The following is a 17,207-nucleotide window of genomic DNA, read 5'->3' on the forward strand; positions in this document are numbered from 1 at the left end:
GTCACTTATTCAGAAAGAGTGCAGCTGAATTAATACTCGGCGTCCTACTAGCTTTAGCTTTGTTCAAAGCTTGCGTGTCTCATACAGGAAATAGATACACTACATACAAACAGTTCGTGAGATGGGTGTTGCACAAACTTGTAAAAAACAAGAGAATCGTTATACCAGTCTGCGCGGTGAACAGGATACGCAAAGCCTTTCCCATAGTAACTACTACATGCTTTAAATACCCAAGATACTAGGTGGAATGTACCCCCTACAGGGGGTGCCCTTGCAATTTCAGCTGTAGACACATGTCGGTAATGATGTAACTATAATAATGACCCCCCCTCCCCCCCAACTTTTTTCAACACCCCTCCATGCTTGGGATTCTGGATAAACCACAGTGCTGATCCCTGACACAAAGCACCATCTCATCAGCCTGCTCCGCCTGGTAAGAATTACATTTGGCTCTCGATTCCACCACAGATACAAATCTAATCCTGTTCTGACGCATCATTTTGTCCACCCATTCTGTCAATATGTCGTGAGTGTTGTTCGAACTCTTACTGTCTGATAGCACCCAAATAGTATTGTTTAAGCAACTCAAGTATTTTGATGATTGTTATGTGGAAGTAAATCAGACTGTTATGCAGGTTACCGTGTGTGTGATCTCCGGTTCCTGCTCTCAGTCCTCCAGAAGTGCTCACTACACAAGTTGACTATCGAACACCTCAGTCTTCCATGCATGATGTAAAACCCCAGCTAGCTTGCTTCCTAGCCATTTTTTTAATTCTCAATCTTCCTTTTGTGTGCAAAGTGCGCACCCAGTTCGAGTAGGATATAGACCTTGAGGAACCAAGCTTTGTATCTTGGGCTGCTCAAATACTCAAATAGGCATGTTGTAGTCAAAGATGATGTAACATGAAACGTGGTTTATATAGTTTATTGTGGCACTCTGATAATATCTTCATATGTCTGCAGAGATTGTTCCAAAATAGCATATGTGATGCAGCGTCATACATTATCGGGCTTCTGGGAAAAATCATGATTCACCTCATAGAGACGGCAGCCTTTGTAACGGTGTCTGACACATTTTTAGCAGCCACTGTTCTAAAATATGCATTAAAAATGCCCCAACTATGAAAGCATCACGAAGTTCTTCATTTCATTTGTTTACTTTAAAGACCCTTGTGAAGGGATTCATATTAAGGCGGGAGGTTTGTATCCAAAAAAGACAAATACCAAAATGATGTAAACAAAAATACACAAAATTCGTTCACTCACCACAAAGAAATTCATTCGACCTGAAAATGATCATAGCACTTGAAAATAAATGACGATATATTTTGTTCTGATGCTATGTGGACAGGAAGGTCATTCCAGTTTGACACTATCAGCTGGTGCGGAGAGTAGAGGAATTTTTTTGTTTGTGTAGGTGGAGCAAGTACTTTGTGCGGGTCATCAAGTCTTGGAAGTAACTTGTGAGGGGATTGACGTACACTCTCACAAAGAAACCGGATAGTAAGGGTCAAAAATCGTCAAATTTTTTACCCATATTCTCCTAGGACCTCACCTCCATAGGACCTCACGGTCCTTGTACAGGCAACGGCTGCAATTCTGAAATGACCCGCAATGCTGTTTTCCGGCGGCTGTTCTGGAAAAGGGTATGTGGTTCCCGATTGCCAAAAGCATCAGAAAGAAGTTTCCAGAGCAGTAGACGGAAAATCGGATTGCCTGTCCATTTTGCATTGCAGCCATTGTCTATCGAAGGGACGCTGACATCACGCGGCGCCTAAGGTTCCCAGGTATGATGCGTACTGTGCGGCATTCTGGCGGTGCAATTCTCTGTGCAAAGACGGCATATCATGCGAAATTGTTTCATAGGAAAAAAAGAACAGCCGCTACAACAGGATCTCGATGATACGAATCTCACAGGGCATGAAAAACAGTTCGTATCATCCGAGACTCGTCAGCAGTACCACATAGGTGCACGAAGCATGTATACAGACGGAAGCCCGTTCCCTTTTATATGCTATCGCTTAAAAGATATCCATGATACAGGCATAGCTTGTTGCTCATCCAAAAGACTTGGCAAATGACAGTACGCCACAATAGCTAGGCCCACTGCACTGCAAAATCGTATGACACAGACAAACGCATCCATCACGTGAATAACAGATATAAAAAAGCACGTTCTTGCGCAAGGCAAGTAATATACAAGAGTTATGCAACAGTCAAAAAAAAAAAAAATAAGGAGCACGAGTGCATCACTTGAACCGGGTTCATCGTCTCACTATAGCCCGCGTACGCCGCTATCTCATTTAAATCAGAACATCTGAATACATGAAAGTATTTCCCACAGCGTTAGTAGCACGCATCTAAACCGTAATGCAACAAAAATTCGCCGAATAATTTCACTTTATTGCAGGAAAGAGCCCAGAATAATCGATACATGCATGTGTTTATAGAATATTGCACCTATGGCCTGAAAATGATGTGGCATAAGGCGCACATGACCAAACATTATAAAAATGGGAACAACATACTAGCCATAAACCAACAGATTACAACACCTGCAATATTTTAGAGAATTATGAAATGACATTTGTGCATCTTCACAACATTTCAACACAACAAAATATAAATTGTGGACTAGCTATATGAGCTAGTAATTGGATTAAATTACGTTTATAATGTAATAAGATATAATATATAATTATAGTATAATATTATGTAATATATATATATATATATATATATATATATATATTATTAGAATAATAATATAATTATATATACGGTGATTCCACGCCGGATTAGGCAGGGTGGACCGGTCGACCTCTTCAATTTTTTTTTGTTTCAAACACATATTAAAGCCGTGGCCCTAGGAGGCATATTGGCGCTGAAAGTAGTTGAAAATAATTGGTGGATATTTTTAATGAATTATCATTCAGATCTGAATTTCATACCCAGCTTGACGCCACGCATCTTCGATCTATTTGATATAGTCAGCTTATTACTTCTTTTTTTTTTCACGTATTGTCTGCGGTGGGTAGCATTAAATCCTAAGTTGTGAAGATCCTAGCCTTCGAGGAGATAAAAAATCGGAAATTTGCCTCATTTGTAAAATATGGTACGTTTTGGGAACCTCACAACTCGTCCCCCAGCTGTGATAGCCGAAAGTAGTCTACATCATTGTGTTCATCTCGAAATGCCCTTTCTTCGCATAGCGAGTATGCGTCGTATTGTGAATTGGGGCAACGCCCACAATATGCTTTTTGTGAGGGATATCTACGGAAAATGCGTAAATTCGACACTGCGCATCCCGTATATTCCTACTCGTAACATCGTTCATTTTGCTCGCAAGCGTTCATCATGACTATTCTTAGTTGTCGTACCCCAGACTAAATGGCAATAGTTTAGGTGAGACATGAACAGTGAACGGTATAGTAGTAACTTAATTCGAAAAGGAAACATGTGTCTATGCCTAGCGGTCATGCCTAATATTTTACACAGTTTATTCTGGAAGTATTCAATGTGAACGTAGCGTGTCTCTCGTGTTTGTGCTCGATCATGTATCAACCCGCCCATCTAGTAACGAACGTATTCAACGTGTTCATCCCATAGCAACTGTTCGTTAAAGATGACACTCAAACATTTGATGCATTTTACAATATCAACCGGACTATTAAGATATACTATATCTTTATTTAGACTAACACTCCTGTTTTTGGTCGAAATATGATTGCTTCAGTTTTACTACTATTAATGCGTGAAGAATTTAAATTGATCTATTTTTCCAAGTTGCAAAGCATCTCGGTAGCACTAGTGGCTATTACATCAATATCAGAGCCACTGGAAAACACGCTTGCATAGTCCGCATACGAAATAAATTCACAATTGACATCAATGTTAATTATGTCATTTAGATATCGGATATCAGATCCGGGTATTTCAAATGGGAGCCGAGTTGTGAGGTTCCCAAAACGTACCATATTTTACAAATGAGACAAATTTGCGATTTTTTATCTCCTCAAAGGCAAACCTTAGGATCTTCACAACTTACGATGCAATGCTACCCACCCCAGACAATATGTAAAAAAAATGTGTTAAATAGTTATGAAGATATGTGGCGCCAAACTGCGTAGGAAACGCAATGGTCGAAATCTCCACATCAGAATGATTGTTCATTAAATAGAACCACCGATTATTTTCAGCTACTTTCAGCGCCAATATGCCTCCTAAGGACGAGGTTTTAATATATGTTTGAAAGAAAAAAATTCACCACCGTGCATGATCCGGCGTAAAATCACCGTATAATAACTGAAGTATATAGTTCAGTGTATTGCAGACGTTGCATTTATCGAGCAACGCATCATTACTCATGAAGCAGTCACAACTTACAAGTCATATTTCCAGGTGAGTTGTACTGGTTGTACATGCGTGAGGGAGTAGAGTCTTGTGTACTTCTTCCCAGAGTGTGTCGCACAGTAGAAATTTTAGGAGCACCACCCAATGCAGCTGAGGGTGCATGCATGGTATTATGCAGTCCAGCATGGCTACGAAGAGCGTGTCGTGTCCTGTTCCTTGGGATGCTGGACATAGAAGTTTATTGTCATGAGCGCAAAATAATGTGCTTGCTGATATTGTCAAATGGCTACGCATGTCCGCTCAACAGTAGATTCCAAAGATATGGTATTGCATTTCAATGAGAAAGCTAATCTCGAAAATGTGCTAGCATCATAATACGTGATGCAGATAAGGTCTTCTTTGCCAGACCTATATAGGTCATCTCCAGAGACCTCCCACATGAAATGGTCACAGGCTGCCAAACATAGCATTCTGAAATTTTTCTTGTCCTTTATGTAGCATTCAACTGAATTTTGTTAGACCCGTAAATCATTTTATCATGTCATTGATGTGATCTGTGGTACTGTCAAATGGGTGCACGTGTCTGTGCAGCAGTATATATCGCGGAACTGATACTGTTTCTAGCGTTTAAGTGGGAAAGCAAATCTCGTAAATATGGTAACGCCGAAATAAATCATGCCGATAAGGTGCTCTTTGCCAGACCTGAGTCCATCCCCGCGAGGCCGCTTACATGAAATAGTCATAAACGTAACATGGACTTCAAAAACCACTTACTATAACTGGAAACACTCTAGTCCTTTAAGGTAACAGTTAACTGAATAATGTTAGACCCGTAACTCATTTCAGCTGTCTAAGAAGTGGCGTTCCACACGTGTTTTGCAGCACCACCACAACCACCACCTGCACCACATTATCGAAAATCGATTTGCTTCATGTCAACACATCATGCTGCGGTATAATCAGCAATAATCATACGAACTCCTATTACAAGAACGGATTGAGGAATCGTTAACCCAGATGCTTCAACGGGGAGAAACGCACATCCGAGAAAAACGAGAACAAAAAGAAAGCTTGGAGAATCACAACTGTTCAAGCAGCGTCGTCCGCGTGCCTTGCACACATATCGTGCGACGTTGTCTCGTTCGATGCCATCTCTTCCTGTGATAAATTTGACACAAATGAAATATGAAAACAAACAAAAAAAAAACTACAGACACCCAGCGCAAAATGTGACAACTTACATTTGCTAGACCGTGCATGATGTGAGACCGTGAGACTCCAGAAGCAAGAGTGACCGTTAACGAAGCGAAAGAAAAGACGCTTTGCACACGGAACCATGCACGTGTTCTCAGAAGGCAGGGCCCGTATAACAATTGAAAAACAATAAGCGTCAATATAGGCGCAAAGAGCTAATACTCCAACGCAGAGCCTCAGTTTATCCGTCAAGACGAAATCGTATGCGTCAGGATATAAGAGTAAATCATGTCCTCCGTCCAATTTACGCATAAAACTCCGCCCTTTACGCTTACAGCGAGCGCGTTTACGGGTACTAGGACTAAAACAGAGTTTGACGGATACGGCGTCTGCGATTCTGTCGAACTTTACTCTTAGTAAGGGTAAGATTGGACGTAAGCGTAAATTTATCCGTTTCGTTTCTGAGTGTAAGTGGGGTTGGGAGGAGGATGACCGTAATATAACTTGCCAGGCCTGATACCTTTCATCTGGTAATCAAAGGAGTAAGAAAGAGTCGGGCTTTAATGGCTGAGACGCTGGAAAAAGGATGATAATCACGAGCAACAAACCGTGCGGTTCTGTACAAATTCTACTTTGTCGATTAAGAGACGTTGGGATGGGTTCATGATCAGTTGATGTTCTGAGACTGGAACACATAGAAAGGACCAATACATACAAAGCATCAAGTGCCTAAGAAATGAATGATGAAAGAAGGCAGTCACTGGAAAGGTTAGCCAGTAGTGGACTTGAACCCACATCTTCTGTATTACAGATCCAGGGCTCTTACCAATGGAGGAGGAGGAGTGTCGTTGGGAGGAACCCGAGAGGTCTGCCTGCCTGATTAGGCGGCATGTTTCTCGGGAAGGGAAAGGTGGTGGAGAGGAGGAGAGGAAAGGGTGAAGTGGAAGACCGAGCGGAATCCGCTCGGGGGGAGGATAGCTGCGTCCGTGGGCCGACTTCAGGGGAACTGTGCCGGCATACGCCTATTACACATCTGAGGGAAACCCAGGAAAAACCCCAGACGGCACAGCCGGCCCGCGGATTCGAACCGCGGACCTCCCAGTCTCCAAGCGCACGCGTTACCGCTGCGCCACCGGAGCTGGTGGCTCTTACCAATTGAGCTAAGCTAACACGCATCTCCGGTGACTTCCAAGGGTGCGGATGTACCCTATAGGAATAGGTTTATGGGCAGGAGAACATTAGTCACTGTTATTATACAGGCATAGCTCTCTGTCCAGTATGTTCTGCTCTGGATAGGCATAGCTCTGTCCAGTATGATCACCGCAGAGCACATTTGCAGGAACTCACAGGCACAAGACTTGCATAATAAATATGTAATAGCCTCAAACAGCTATTATATATAATAACTAGGACATGGAACTCCAATAGCAGATGGTCTGGCAGTACAGAGCAGGTAATCTTGCCATCACTATACCGGATGTTTCAGTTAAATCCCCGGGCTAAACATTTCGCGAACAGGTGCACCAATCGACGAACTTTCTTTTTTACAAGTATCTGTCCGATACCACCTACAAGCTGCGCACCGTGTGAATGAGTTGCAGGCGCTCATTATTTAAATAAAAATTCAAATGAGTTTCGTAAAACAAACATAACTTCTAAAGCAGGGCGCTGTCGACATTAAAATAGGTACTACCCCTTTTGGGACCTTCAGTGGACACCTTTTAGAAAAAAATCTGCCCCGAATCGGGTAATTTGTTGCTGTAATTAATTGGTTTCGGTTTACATATTTTGTCGGGGCTGGTCGCGGTGAAGCGCAAAAGGACGTAATTCATTGGTGTAAGGACATAATTCATTGGTGGATAAGGGAATGGAAGAGCGTCCTTTTGCGCTTCACTGCGACCAGCCACGACAAAAATATGTAAACCGATTAATTACTGCAACAAATGACTCGCTTCGGTGGTCCATTGAATGTCCCAAAAGGGGTAGTACCAATTTTAATGCCGATAGCGCCCTTCTTTAGAAGTTTTTTTGTTTTACGAAACTCATTTGAATTTATATTTAAATAATGAGCCTCCCACTCATTCACACGGTGCGCAGCAGAAACACCCGGTATATTTCCCAAAATGCTGAAAATAAATCGATAGAATTACTGCAATGAACTGCTCAATTTTTCAACTCAGATATATTTTTAGCACTCTGTCTTTCATGTTTCAAAATATATATGCATCGAACCTGCAGAAGCTTGTGTGTGTAAGTAGAGTCACACATCTCATGTGCAACAGGCAGGTCTAAGTTGTATTGAGATATGTCAAGTCCTTTTCGCGTGCTCACCACCTCTAGATTCCTTTAAAGGGAACAAAAAGCCTTTTGTTAGTAACAACTTCACGCTATATACCACGTTTATAAAAGAAATTGGTCCCGTACCTGACGGACAACTGTCATGACCATTGCAGATGTCTTCCTCTCCTGTTCCTTCCACTTCCATGAAGTCATCACCCATCACCCTAACATTGTTTAAAAAAAGTCATATAAATTTATGAGGATCTCATTTCATAGAAAATGAAATGAGGCTACCAGGCACGAAAGGCATCAGCCTGATGAGGTGCCTAGCACCAATACAGTGTGCGATAACTGAGATATTACCACTACGAGCATACAGCAAATCACAACCACATAAATAAAATACACAATTGCATCGAGCTGTGCACCATTTTCACACACACACACAAAATACATAACAGAGTGCCTGTCTCTAATAAGGCTTCAACAAGTTTATGTAACTCTGTTTTGAAACTGGACACAGGAAGGCAATTTCCAATCAGCTGAAAAAAATTTGTTCGGAAAAGGAACGGTTTCTGCTGATTTCCGTAGTTGGTCCGTAGCAGTGGAACCTTGTAAGGTGGTACCGTGATGGATTTCATACCGTAATGGCAAGTGTTTGGGATGGCGCTAAAAGATCCTGAATTTGCAAGGCAATTTTGTGTAATGTCTGATTTCCAAGTGAACACTTTGTCTACTGTATTTTGCATGTCTTGAAGGAGCTGAGGGGCTGGCTGGCTGGCTGGATGGATGGATGTATTGTATAGTGGCACCCCTGGTGGGCCTCTTTGCAACGAGGGTCCAGCACATTACACCTGTAGACATGGTTGTCGTACACCAGGCTTTCTTTCTTTTTTTGTGCACTGCAATTTTATCGTAGTTGCCATCTGTGGCGTTTCCCCAGCTTGGGGTAAACTAAGGATTTCAACTGTGTTGGTTTAGAATCCAGAGCCCTTCTTTACTATGTGCAGTATGCTGCATATTATAAGGAAAACAAATAGAAGAAAACTTGTACCTAATCCCTGCCTTGTATTTCCAACAGTTGGTTGCACATCTTGTCCAAGGAAGTCATGAACTACATTGGTGCACACTGCTGTGACAATTAAAATGTTACACCTAGATGCGGAATACACAGCTTCATTTTACGTACTGTGGATGTTGCTTACAGCATTGGCATGGCTACATTCTGAACAACACTCGGAATTGTACAATATATTTTTTGATTTAGTGCGTAAACTTCAATTTTCTTTAATCCTTATTTTTCTTTGTTGCGTAAATGGTCTCCTAACATCTGCATGCCACAACGTAATTCTCACAAGGAGAGTAATCACTGTATAAATTATACAGAAAACACTCACTTCGTCACGTCCAGATGCAACAGTCTTGGAAGATAGATTCAAGGAAAGCACTGCGGACTGCTGTAGGCGGAGGTTCTTTGTACTCAAACTGAGGGGTCCGTCTCATAGTCTGCATTCTTCAAATACTATTGACAAAATCCGCTGCCAACCATACCTGCCGCTGCGGTTGAACGCGCAGTATCGTACGGAACTGAATGCCCGCCGAGAAATCTCGCTTTGACGACACAACCGAGGCATGTCAAATGAAGTCTGTGTACCTCGATAAATTGGTCGTTGTTCCAAAAGATATAAATAAAGAAAACTTGAAAATACACACACTGCACTAACGCTGTGAAACAGCGCGCTGGGTCCCGAAAGTCGTCGTAGCTCGTAGCCTGTAGCTACACTCTTAAAAATGAACTTCACCGCATAGCACGCTCCTAGCCAACCATCATCTCGAATGATATCGTTATCTGCCTTGATTTGTTGAAAGCGGGAGGCGTACGCCTTTTCTGTGACACTTATGCTGTTCATAATTGTCACAGAAAAGGCGTACGCCTTCCGTTTTCAACAAATCAGGGCAGATAACGATATCATTCGAGATTATGGTTGGCTAGGAGCGTGCTATGAGGTGAAGTTCATTTCTAAGAGTGTAGTTCCTCTTTCCACGGAAGTCGCTAATTGGATTATCGGAGTTATAAAACAGGTCGCAAATTTCGAAGTATATACATACTTTTTATTTCCAGACTTTGTGACAACAGTATATCGGCGTAAAAATGTTGGTTCTTGCTGAAAGTTGTTGTTGTAGTGCTCGATCACGTGACGGCATTCTGCGCGCTGATTGCATGGGCGATTGACGTCATCCCAGTGGGATGACCAGATGAGTTTTCTATATATGCGTACGTTTTCTTGGTTTGACGCTAGGTGTGCCAGCGTCGGCGTGAACAGCGATGTTCAAAATTCGAGTTTACGAAAACTACGAGGTGTTGAGGCATGCATTTTCGTATGTGAAGTTGCTTTTGTGTATTCTATCGGTAGCCACTGCGGAAAAGTCTCTCCAGCTTCTGGTCAGAGACCCTTTAAGCTAGCGTCGACGTGTTTTTCACCGCGGAACGGGTTCACATTGCCGCTGCACTCTAACAATGAACTTCACCGCATAGCACGCTCCTAGCCAACCATCATCTCGAATGTTATCCTTTTGGCTGATTTGCTGCAAACGGAAGGGGTACGCCATTTTCGTGACAATTATGAACTGCATAAATGTCGGGAAAAAAGGCGTGCATACATTCCCCTCCTAGGCCCTCCTCTTCTACGTAAATACCCGGTGACGACCAGGACAGCGTCATTCTGATGATGGGACCCGAATGGGACCCGAAACGTTAACTGTATTTTATTATGTTTGTTGACAGCCGGTGCGGTTCAAACTAGTAAAGAGTTCCTCAACAATATCTAACGCAACTGAATTACCAGGGCGACATCGCATTTGCGATTTCTAGGGTGAAGGCTTACTTAACCGCAAGACGAATGTCCATCATCAGCGCGATAAAGGCCAGGCATGCAGCGTCACACGCTGCCCCAGAAAGACTGCACAGGTCCCCAGAAAGACTGCACATCGCAACGGGGATATACCAAGCCTCCAACCGATAATCAGGGCCAAAACAGGCCTGACAGCAAGACCTTCACTGTTCAGGAGCACCTGAAGAACGTGACATATATCGGACGAACTGAAATGAAACATCAAGACAGGCTTCTTAATCACGCTTCCACCGTGACCGCACGGGCTTCAATGGTAACGCTGCAATGCGCGATGGATCCGCGTGGACGTAACATCTACGCACTTTGTGAGTCACAGCAACGATCCCCAACATACTCCACTTCGTCTGAGACTGTCAAAAATAAGAGTTTTCATTCTCAAAAAGAGCGTCTTAAGCATAATCTGTCTGACGGGCATTCAAGCGACAAACGCGATGTGATGTCTTCAGCGGTAACCGAAGACATTAGCCCTAAGGCTACAGCGAACGGGCTTGACAATAAAGCTCCCGAACCACCGTCACCGTGGTGCCGCGGGGAAGATCGCCAACATGTAAAACTCAGGTGCCAGACGTAATAACAGATGCGACATGGTCATCTGCTCTTCAGGATACCCTCGGTGGAAACGATAAAGCGAGAGATGCGGAGGAAGTGCTGTGCAAGACTGTGACGGCAGAATCGCTTGTTGTGGAAGTGAGTCAGGGCGTACAAAACGGCTCATCAGAACACGCAATGACTTCCACCTCCTCAAAGACCGCAAGTGAAACGACATGCTCATTGGCTGATGAATGCCAAATGATCGAAGGACGGACAGTCATCCACTAAAACGCTTTGCTCCTCCCCCAAATAGCGATTGAAAGGTGTCATGGAGAGCTGAGCCGCCAGCATGACATACCGCACAACCCAAACGTTCCGATGAATAACCAATCGCAGCTTCAGCCGGAGCTTTCTGACACTTCGATCGACAGCTGCAAACTTACTCCTCAGCAAAGACCGCAGTGCAACACTGCAACGGGAGCTACACCGCCTGGATGCAGCGCAGTTGTTACGCCACATCTAAACAAGCAAGGACGAATCACTGCGGACTTCTCAACGGTACATAACGTGGCCACTTCTACCGCTGACCGGACCATCATGCCTGTGCCAACTGGACTTCCCAGCTGACTGCGACGCAGCGCGCCGTGGAGACGCTGAAATCCGAACACGAGCTCCGAAGCATCGAGACTGCCACAGGAGTGATCAACTGCCCTCCAAAGAGGATGAGACGCAAAGTGTGGCAGTAGCACCCCTGTGGCACACCCAGAAGGGAGAGTTGAGGAACCGCGACATCAATGGTTTGCAGCGCTCGACTGCATGGATGAGGTATTTATTGATTCAGCGAGACCGACCTGCGTTCCGTACTCGGACTCTGGAAACTTCGCGCAGACCCACTTTGTCCCTCAATGCATCATCTCAGCAACGTACCAGCATTCGCCTCCACACTCTTAAAAATGAACTTCCTCGCATAGCACGCTCCCAGCCAACCACCATCCCGAATGATATCGTTATCTGCCCTGATTTGTTGAAAACGAGAGGCGTACGCCTTTTCTGTGACAATTATGAACAGCATAAGTGTCACAGAAAAGGCGTACGCCTCTCGTTTTCAACAAATCAGGGCAGATAACGATATCATTCGGGATGGTGGTTGACTGGGAGCGTGCTATGCGGGAAAGTTCATTTTTAAGAGTGCACGTCGTCGGGGGGCAGGATGTTGAAACCTTTACAGACGACGACAGTCTGCCCCTAGAGCGTGGCTCGTGCTATATGCACTTATTCATTCCTTGTATCATCTGCGCACCAGTAAACACCTTCACCCCGTCTTTCTGTCCTGTCTTCTACAACACTCTTACAATTGAACTTCACCACATAGTACGCTCCTAGCCAACCATTGCCACGAATGATAGGGTTATCGCTTTTGATTCGAGGAGAGAGGGAGGCGTACGCCTTTTTGTGTCAATTATGTATCCAAATTGACACCAAAAGGCGTACGCCCCCCTCTCTCTTCGAATCAGAAGCGATAACCCTATCATTCGTGGCAATGGTTGGGGCAGAGTGTGCTATGCGGTGAAGTTCAGTTTTTAGAGTGTAGCCAACCATAATCCCGAATGACAACGTTCTCTCTCTTGATCTCATGAAAACGGGAGCGTACGCCATTTCTGTGGCAATTATAAAATGCATAATGAACAAAAATGGCATACGCCTCCCGGATACAACGGTGAATTCAGAGAACGTTGTGATTCAGGAAGATGGTTGACTACACTCTTAAAAATGAACTTCACCACATAGCACGCTCCTAGCCAACCACCATCCCGAATGACAACGTTCTCGCCCCTGATTTGTTGAAAACGGGAGGAGGAGCCTATTTTGTGCCATTATGCACGGCACAAAATAGGCTCCTCCTCCCGTTTTCAACAAATCTAGGGCGAGAACGTTGTCATTCGGGGTGATGGTTGGCTAGGAGCGTGCTATGTGGTGAAGTTCATTTTTAAGAGTGTAGGAGCGTGCTACGCGGTGAAGCTCTGTTTTTAGAGTGTTGGGAGAAAAGGGAAAGGCCGCAGCTCCTGTGAGCTCCCCGCGCATAATCTCTAAAAACAGAGCTTCACTGCATAGTACTCTCAGCGCCAACCATTGCCACGAATGACAGGGTTAGCGGTTCTGATTCGAGGAGAGAGGCGTACACCTTTCCTTTTTAACTATCGTATGTATATCCAAATTGACACAAAAAGGCGTACGCCTCCCTGTCTCTTCGAATCAGAGGCGATAATGCTGTCATTCGCAGAGTTCGAGGTAACTCGTTACTGTAACTAAGTTCCCTTTTTTGGTAACTTGTAACTTAACTCGGTACTTTTGCGCCGTGGTAACTTTCAAAGGAACTCGTTCCTTTTTCAGGTAACTTTGCCAAAGTAACTTACGTTCCAAGTTACTTTTAACTCGCTTTTCACTCACATCCAAATATTTTCTTGCTTTCTCTCCGGTTCCTCCATGGCATGTTTTTACCAAAAAACGTGATATTCAATCAATGTCAGTATTTTATTCAGGAAGTAACAACCGCTGCCATTGAAATGAAGCAGAATCATTGTGCACCCACAGGGAGTAAAGATGCAAAGCGTTCGAATAGACCTCTACCAGAGAAACGTCATCATGACATTGGTAGGCAGACTGAAGCCGAAACAAATCGGAGGGAGGGGGCTGGGTTCCACGAACGGGCAACTTGGTCGCTGCCTCGCATTGAAAGAAAAGTACGAGGGTGGTTCCATAACTTTCCGGCCCGACCAAGTTTTAATAGTCATAGAGACGAAACAAGTGTATCACTTTTCGACATAGTCACCCTTAACTTCGATGCGCTTTTGATACCTCTCAACCAGCATTCTTATACCCTTGAAAAAATAGTCCGAAGTTTTGTCCGCAAAATGCTGGAAAACTGCCTCTTGCAGCGCACTATCGTTTTGAAATATCCTTCCTCTGAGATCCATCTTCAAGTTTGAGAACAGGAAGTAGTCACTCGGTGCCAAGTCTCGACTGTAGGGTGGGTGGTGGATTTCTTCGAAACCGCACTCCTTCAGTGCAGCCTTGGCAACAGAAGCCGCGTGGGCAGGGGCATTGTCCTGGAGCTGCAGGACACCTCGACTCAACCTGCCGCGCCTCTTTTCCTTGATGGCGTCTCGCTGTCGGTGCAGGAGTGAAGCATAATAAGTCGCATTCACTGTGGTGTTCCTCTCTTTGAAGTCGATGAGGAGGATCCCGTGACAATCCCAAAATATTGTTGCCATGATCTTCTTTGTGGATTGTGTGACCTTGGCTTTTCTTGGGGGTGCTTCTCCTGGTTTGCGCCATTCCATCGACTCCTTTTTCGAAAGGGGATCATAGTAGAGCACCATAGTCTCATCCCCTGTGACAATTGGCTTCAATATTTCTTCTTCGTTCTCTTGACAGAGCTCCAAAAACTCTTTAGCACAGACGACGCGCTGTTGCTTTTGAACTGACGAGAGAAGCCGTGGCACCCATCTCGCACTGACCTTTTTCATGTGAATGCCCTCGCCGATGATGCGAAAAACGGTTGTTTTGGAAAGCCCCAGCCTTTCTGAGATTTCCTTCAGCTTCAGACGCCTGTCGCTCAGCACTTCCTCCTCGACTAGAGACAAATTTTCTTGTGTCACCACTTCCACTGGACGACCATCGCGTGGATCATCTTCAATGAACTCTCGCCCCAGTCGAAACTGCTTAGCCCAGTCTTTTACCTTTGTGTACAACAGAGAGGCTTCCCTGTACACGTTGTCCAGTCGCGCTTTAATTTCTTTAGGCGAAAGTCCCTCTGAAGAATTTTATCACAGCGCGGTACTCGATTTTTTCCATTTTAACTGAAGAGTGCACCCTGGCTGTTTGAAATGCCGCTCTCCAACCGACAAAAGCATAGAGAGGGTTGAGGGTGGTGCTCCGGCCCTCCAACAGATGGCGGCACGCGTCCTTAATCGCATTTTCAAATTCGCGCGCATTTTCTACCTCGGCCCGGAAACTTATGGAAACACCCTCGTAGGACCGAGGGTCGCGTCCCTTTAAGGGACCATATCGTAATCTCCTCAAGAGCGTGGCTTTCGGGCGCGACCTTATTCACCTCTAGCTTCGAGCGTAGTTCAACTCTACCAAATGTTGGCGCTGTCGAACACTATGACGCCATTTGTTTACAAACAGGGTAAGGTCTATTGTTGGACATATACGAAAACGATCTAAGCCTGTTGCACTCCTCCGCAGGCAACTCAGGGTCTAACTGAACTGCTCACGCGCGCTGCACCTGCGTAATGCTATTTTAAGTCCGAAGTAACTTGGAAGTAACTCGTTCTTTTTTTTAAGTAACTCAGTAACTGCGAGTTACACTTCAGGCTGAAGAACTTCGTTATTAATTTAGTTACGTTTTGCACACGGTAACTTAACTTGTAACGAGTTCTTTTTGACGGGTAACTTCTCAATCTATGGTCATTCGTGGCAAATGCCCATCCTTCTACTGCATTATGCCAGTACTATCACAAATAAATAAATAAAAATCGGTGGTGTAGAGCCTGCTATATGCAGTGAAGTTCTGTTTTTAGAATGTACAGTGCGCATGCGCTATACACTTCCCTTCTATTGGGCGGGTGGCTTGAGTTTGGGTCACGTACGTCGAGTAAAATTGAAGTCTGCTCAACTTCTTCCGTTCTGCTTACGTACTGCGTTTGCGGAAAGCGAGACCATGTTGCCGTGGCGACGATTCGCCGTATGCACAACTGCAAACGCAGCAGTGTGAACCAGTCTTTACACTTTGTTTGGCGTGTCTGCTTTACGATCACATCACCGCGCAGAGGTGGCGCTGGCTACAACAATGCGACATGTCCCTAATCCTCCTCCACTGTGTGGTGGGTCACCTGTGCGCGGCGATGTGCAACTGAAAGGAAGCACTCTCTCTCTCTCTATCGTTTTGTTGATGTTCATGTTGATGTTCACCCTGTGGTTCGTATAGGATTGCCCAGGATTGGTCAGGAGAGGACGAAAAGGGAGACATTTCACGAAACGTAAGCGAAGGCCTGTGTAGTTGTACCCGAACCGGATCTCTCCGACCACCGCTCAGGCGCAAAAGAGAAAGCGGGCTACCTCTGTCCTCACTTGTACAAAATTTTCGGGGCGTGCACACCCACCATTCACCTGAATTCAGTACTGTCATTGAGGCTCCTAACCGGCAGCTTTCATGCAAGGTTCCTGCAAGGTTCCGGCAGTTCCTTTCAAACCATTGCTACTTCCTGATTTTCGTGAACTGGCCATTTGTTGTTTGTCATGTTTGGTTCTTGTTTTTTTTTAGTTTTTTTCATAAAGGAACCGGTACTCCATGCCACAAGGGCGCTTCTACATTGTTAACGTGATGGATGCCTTGGGATAAAGTTCGTCCATAGGTTGGAGAAATAAACGCAATTCACGCAGGAGATAATGAACAGAAACACAACGGTGCATTCAATTTAGCTCCGGGCGCTGCTTACTTCTTTTCCGATTTGCCTCGTGATTTGCCTTGGGATATGTTGGGACCCACTCACCTGTCGTCTGTTTTGTCTTTTTTTTTACTTCTCGCATGGGCTCGTTTGCATAAAAGTTGAGTACGACGCTAGACACAATCCCGATGGCCTCGCCAGTGCATTGAGCACGCGATTGCTGCTCGTGCTGAAAGTGCTGCCAAAGCTATGGAGAATTGAGTCTTTGAGTATTGAGCCTATTGATTATATCAAACAACTCAGGAAAAAGGTGCTGACGCCAGGATTGACGCCATCCTTGCATCCATCTTAGGCCGGGACGTCACACATGCTACCGCTACACCATGACGGCTGTCGTGATGTAGCGGTATCTCACCGGAAATCCGAACGCCCAGTTTGGAATCCTGGTGTCAGTACCTTTTCGTGATTGTGTGATATAACTGAT

General features: G+C 44.7%; 1 protein-coding gene across 1 annotated transcript in view; it reads right to left on the reverse strand.

Moving 5' to 3' along the window:
• Positions 1–17,207, reverse strand: part of LOC135383283 (excitatory amino acid transporter-like) — a 41,372-nt gene that overhangs the window by 8,165 nt on the left and 16,000 nt on the right. The gene's annotated exons all lie outside the window — the stretch shown is intronic.

This window comes from Ornithodoros turicata, chromosome 2 (genome assembly GCF_037126465.1).
Source record: "Ornithodoros turicata isolate Travis chromosome 2, ASM3712646v1, whole genome shotgun sequence".
Classification (NCBI taxonomy): Eukaryota; Metazoa; Arthropoda; class Arachnida; order Ixodida; family Argasidae; genus Ornithodoros; species Ornithodoros turicata.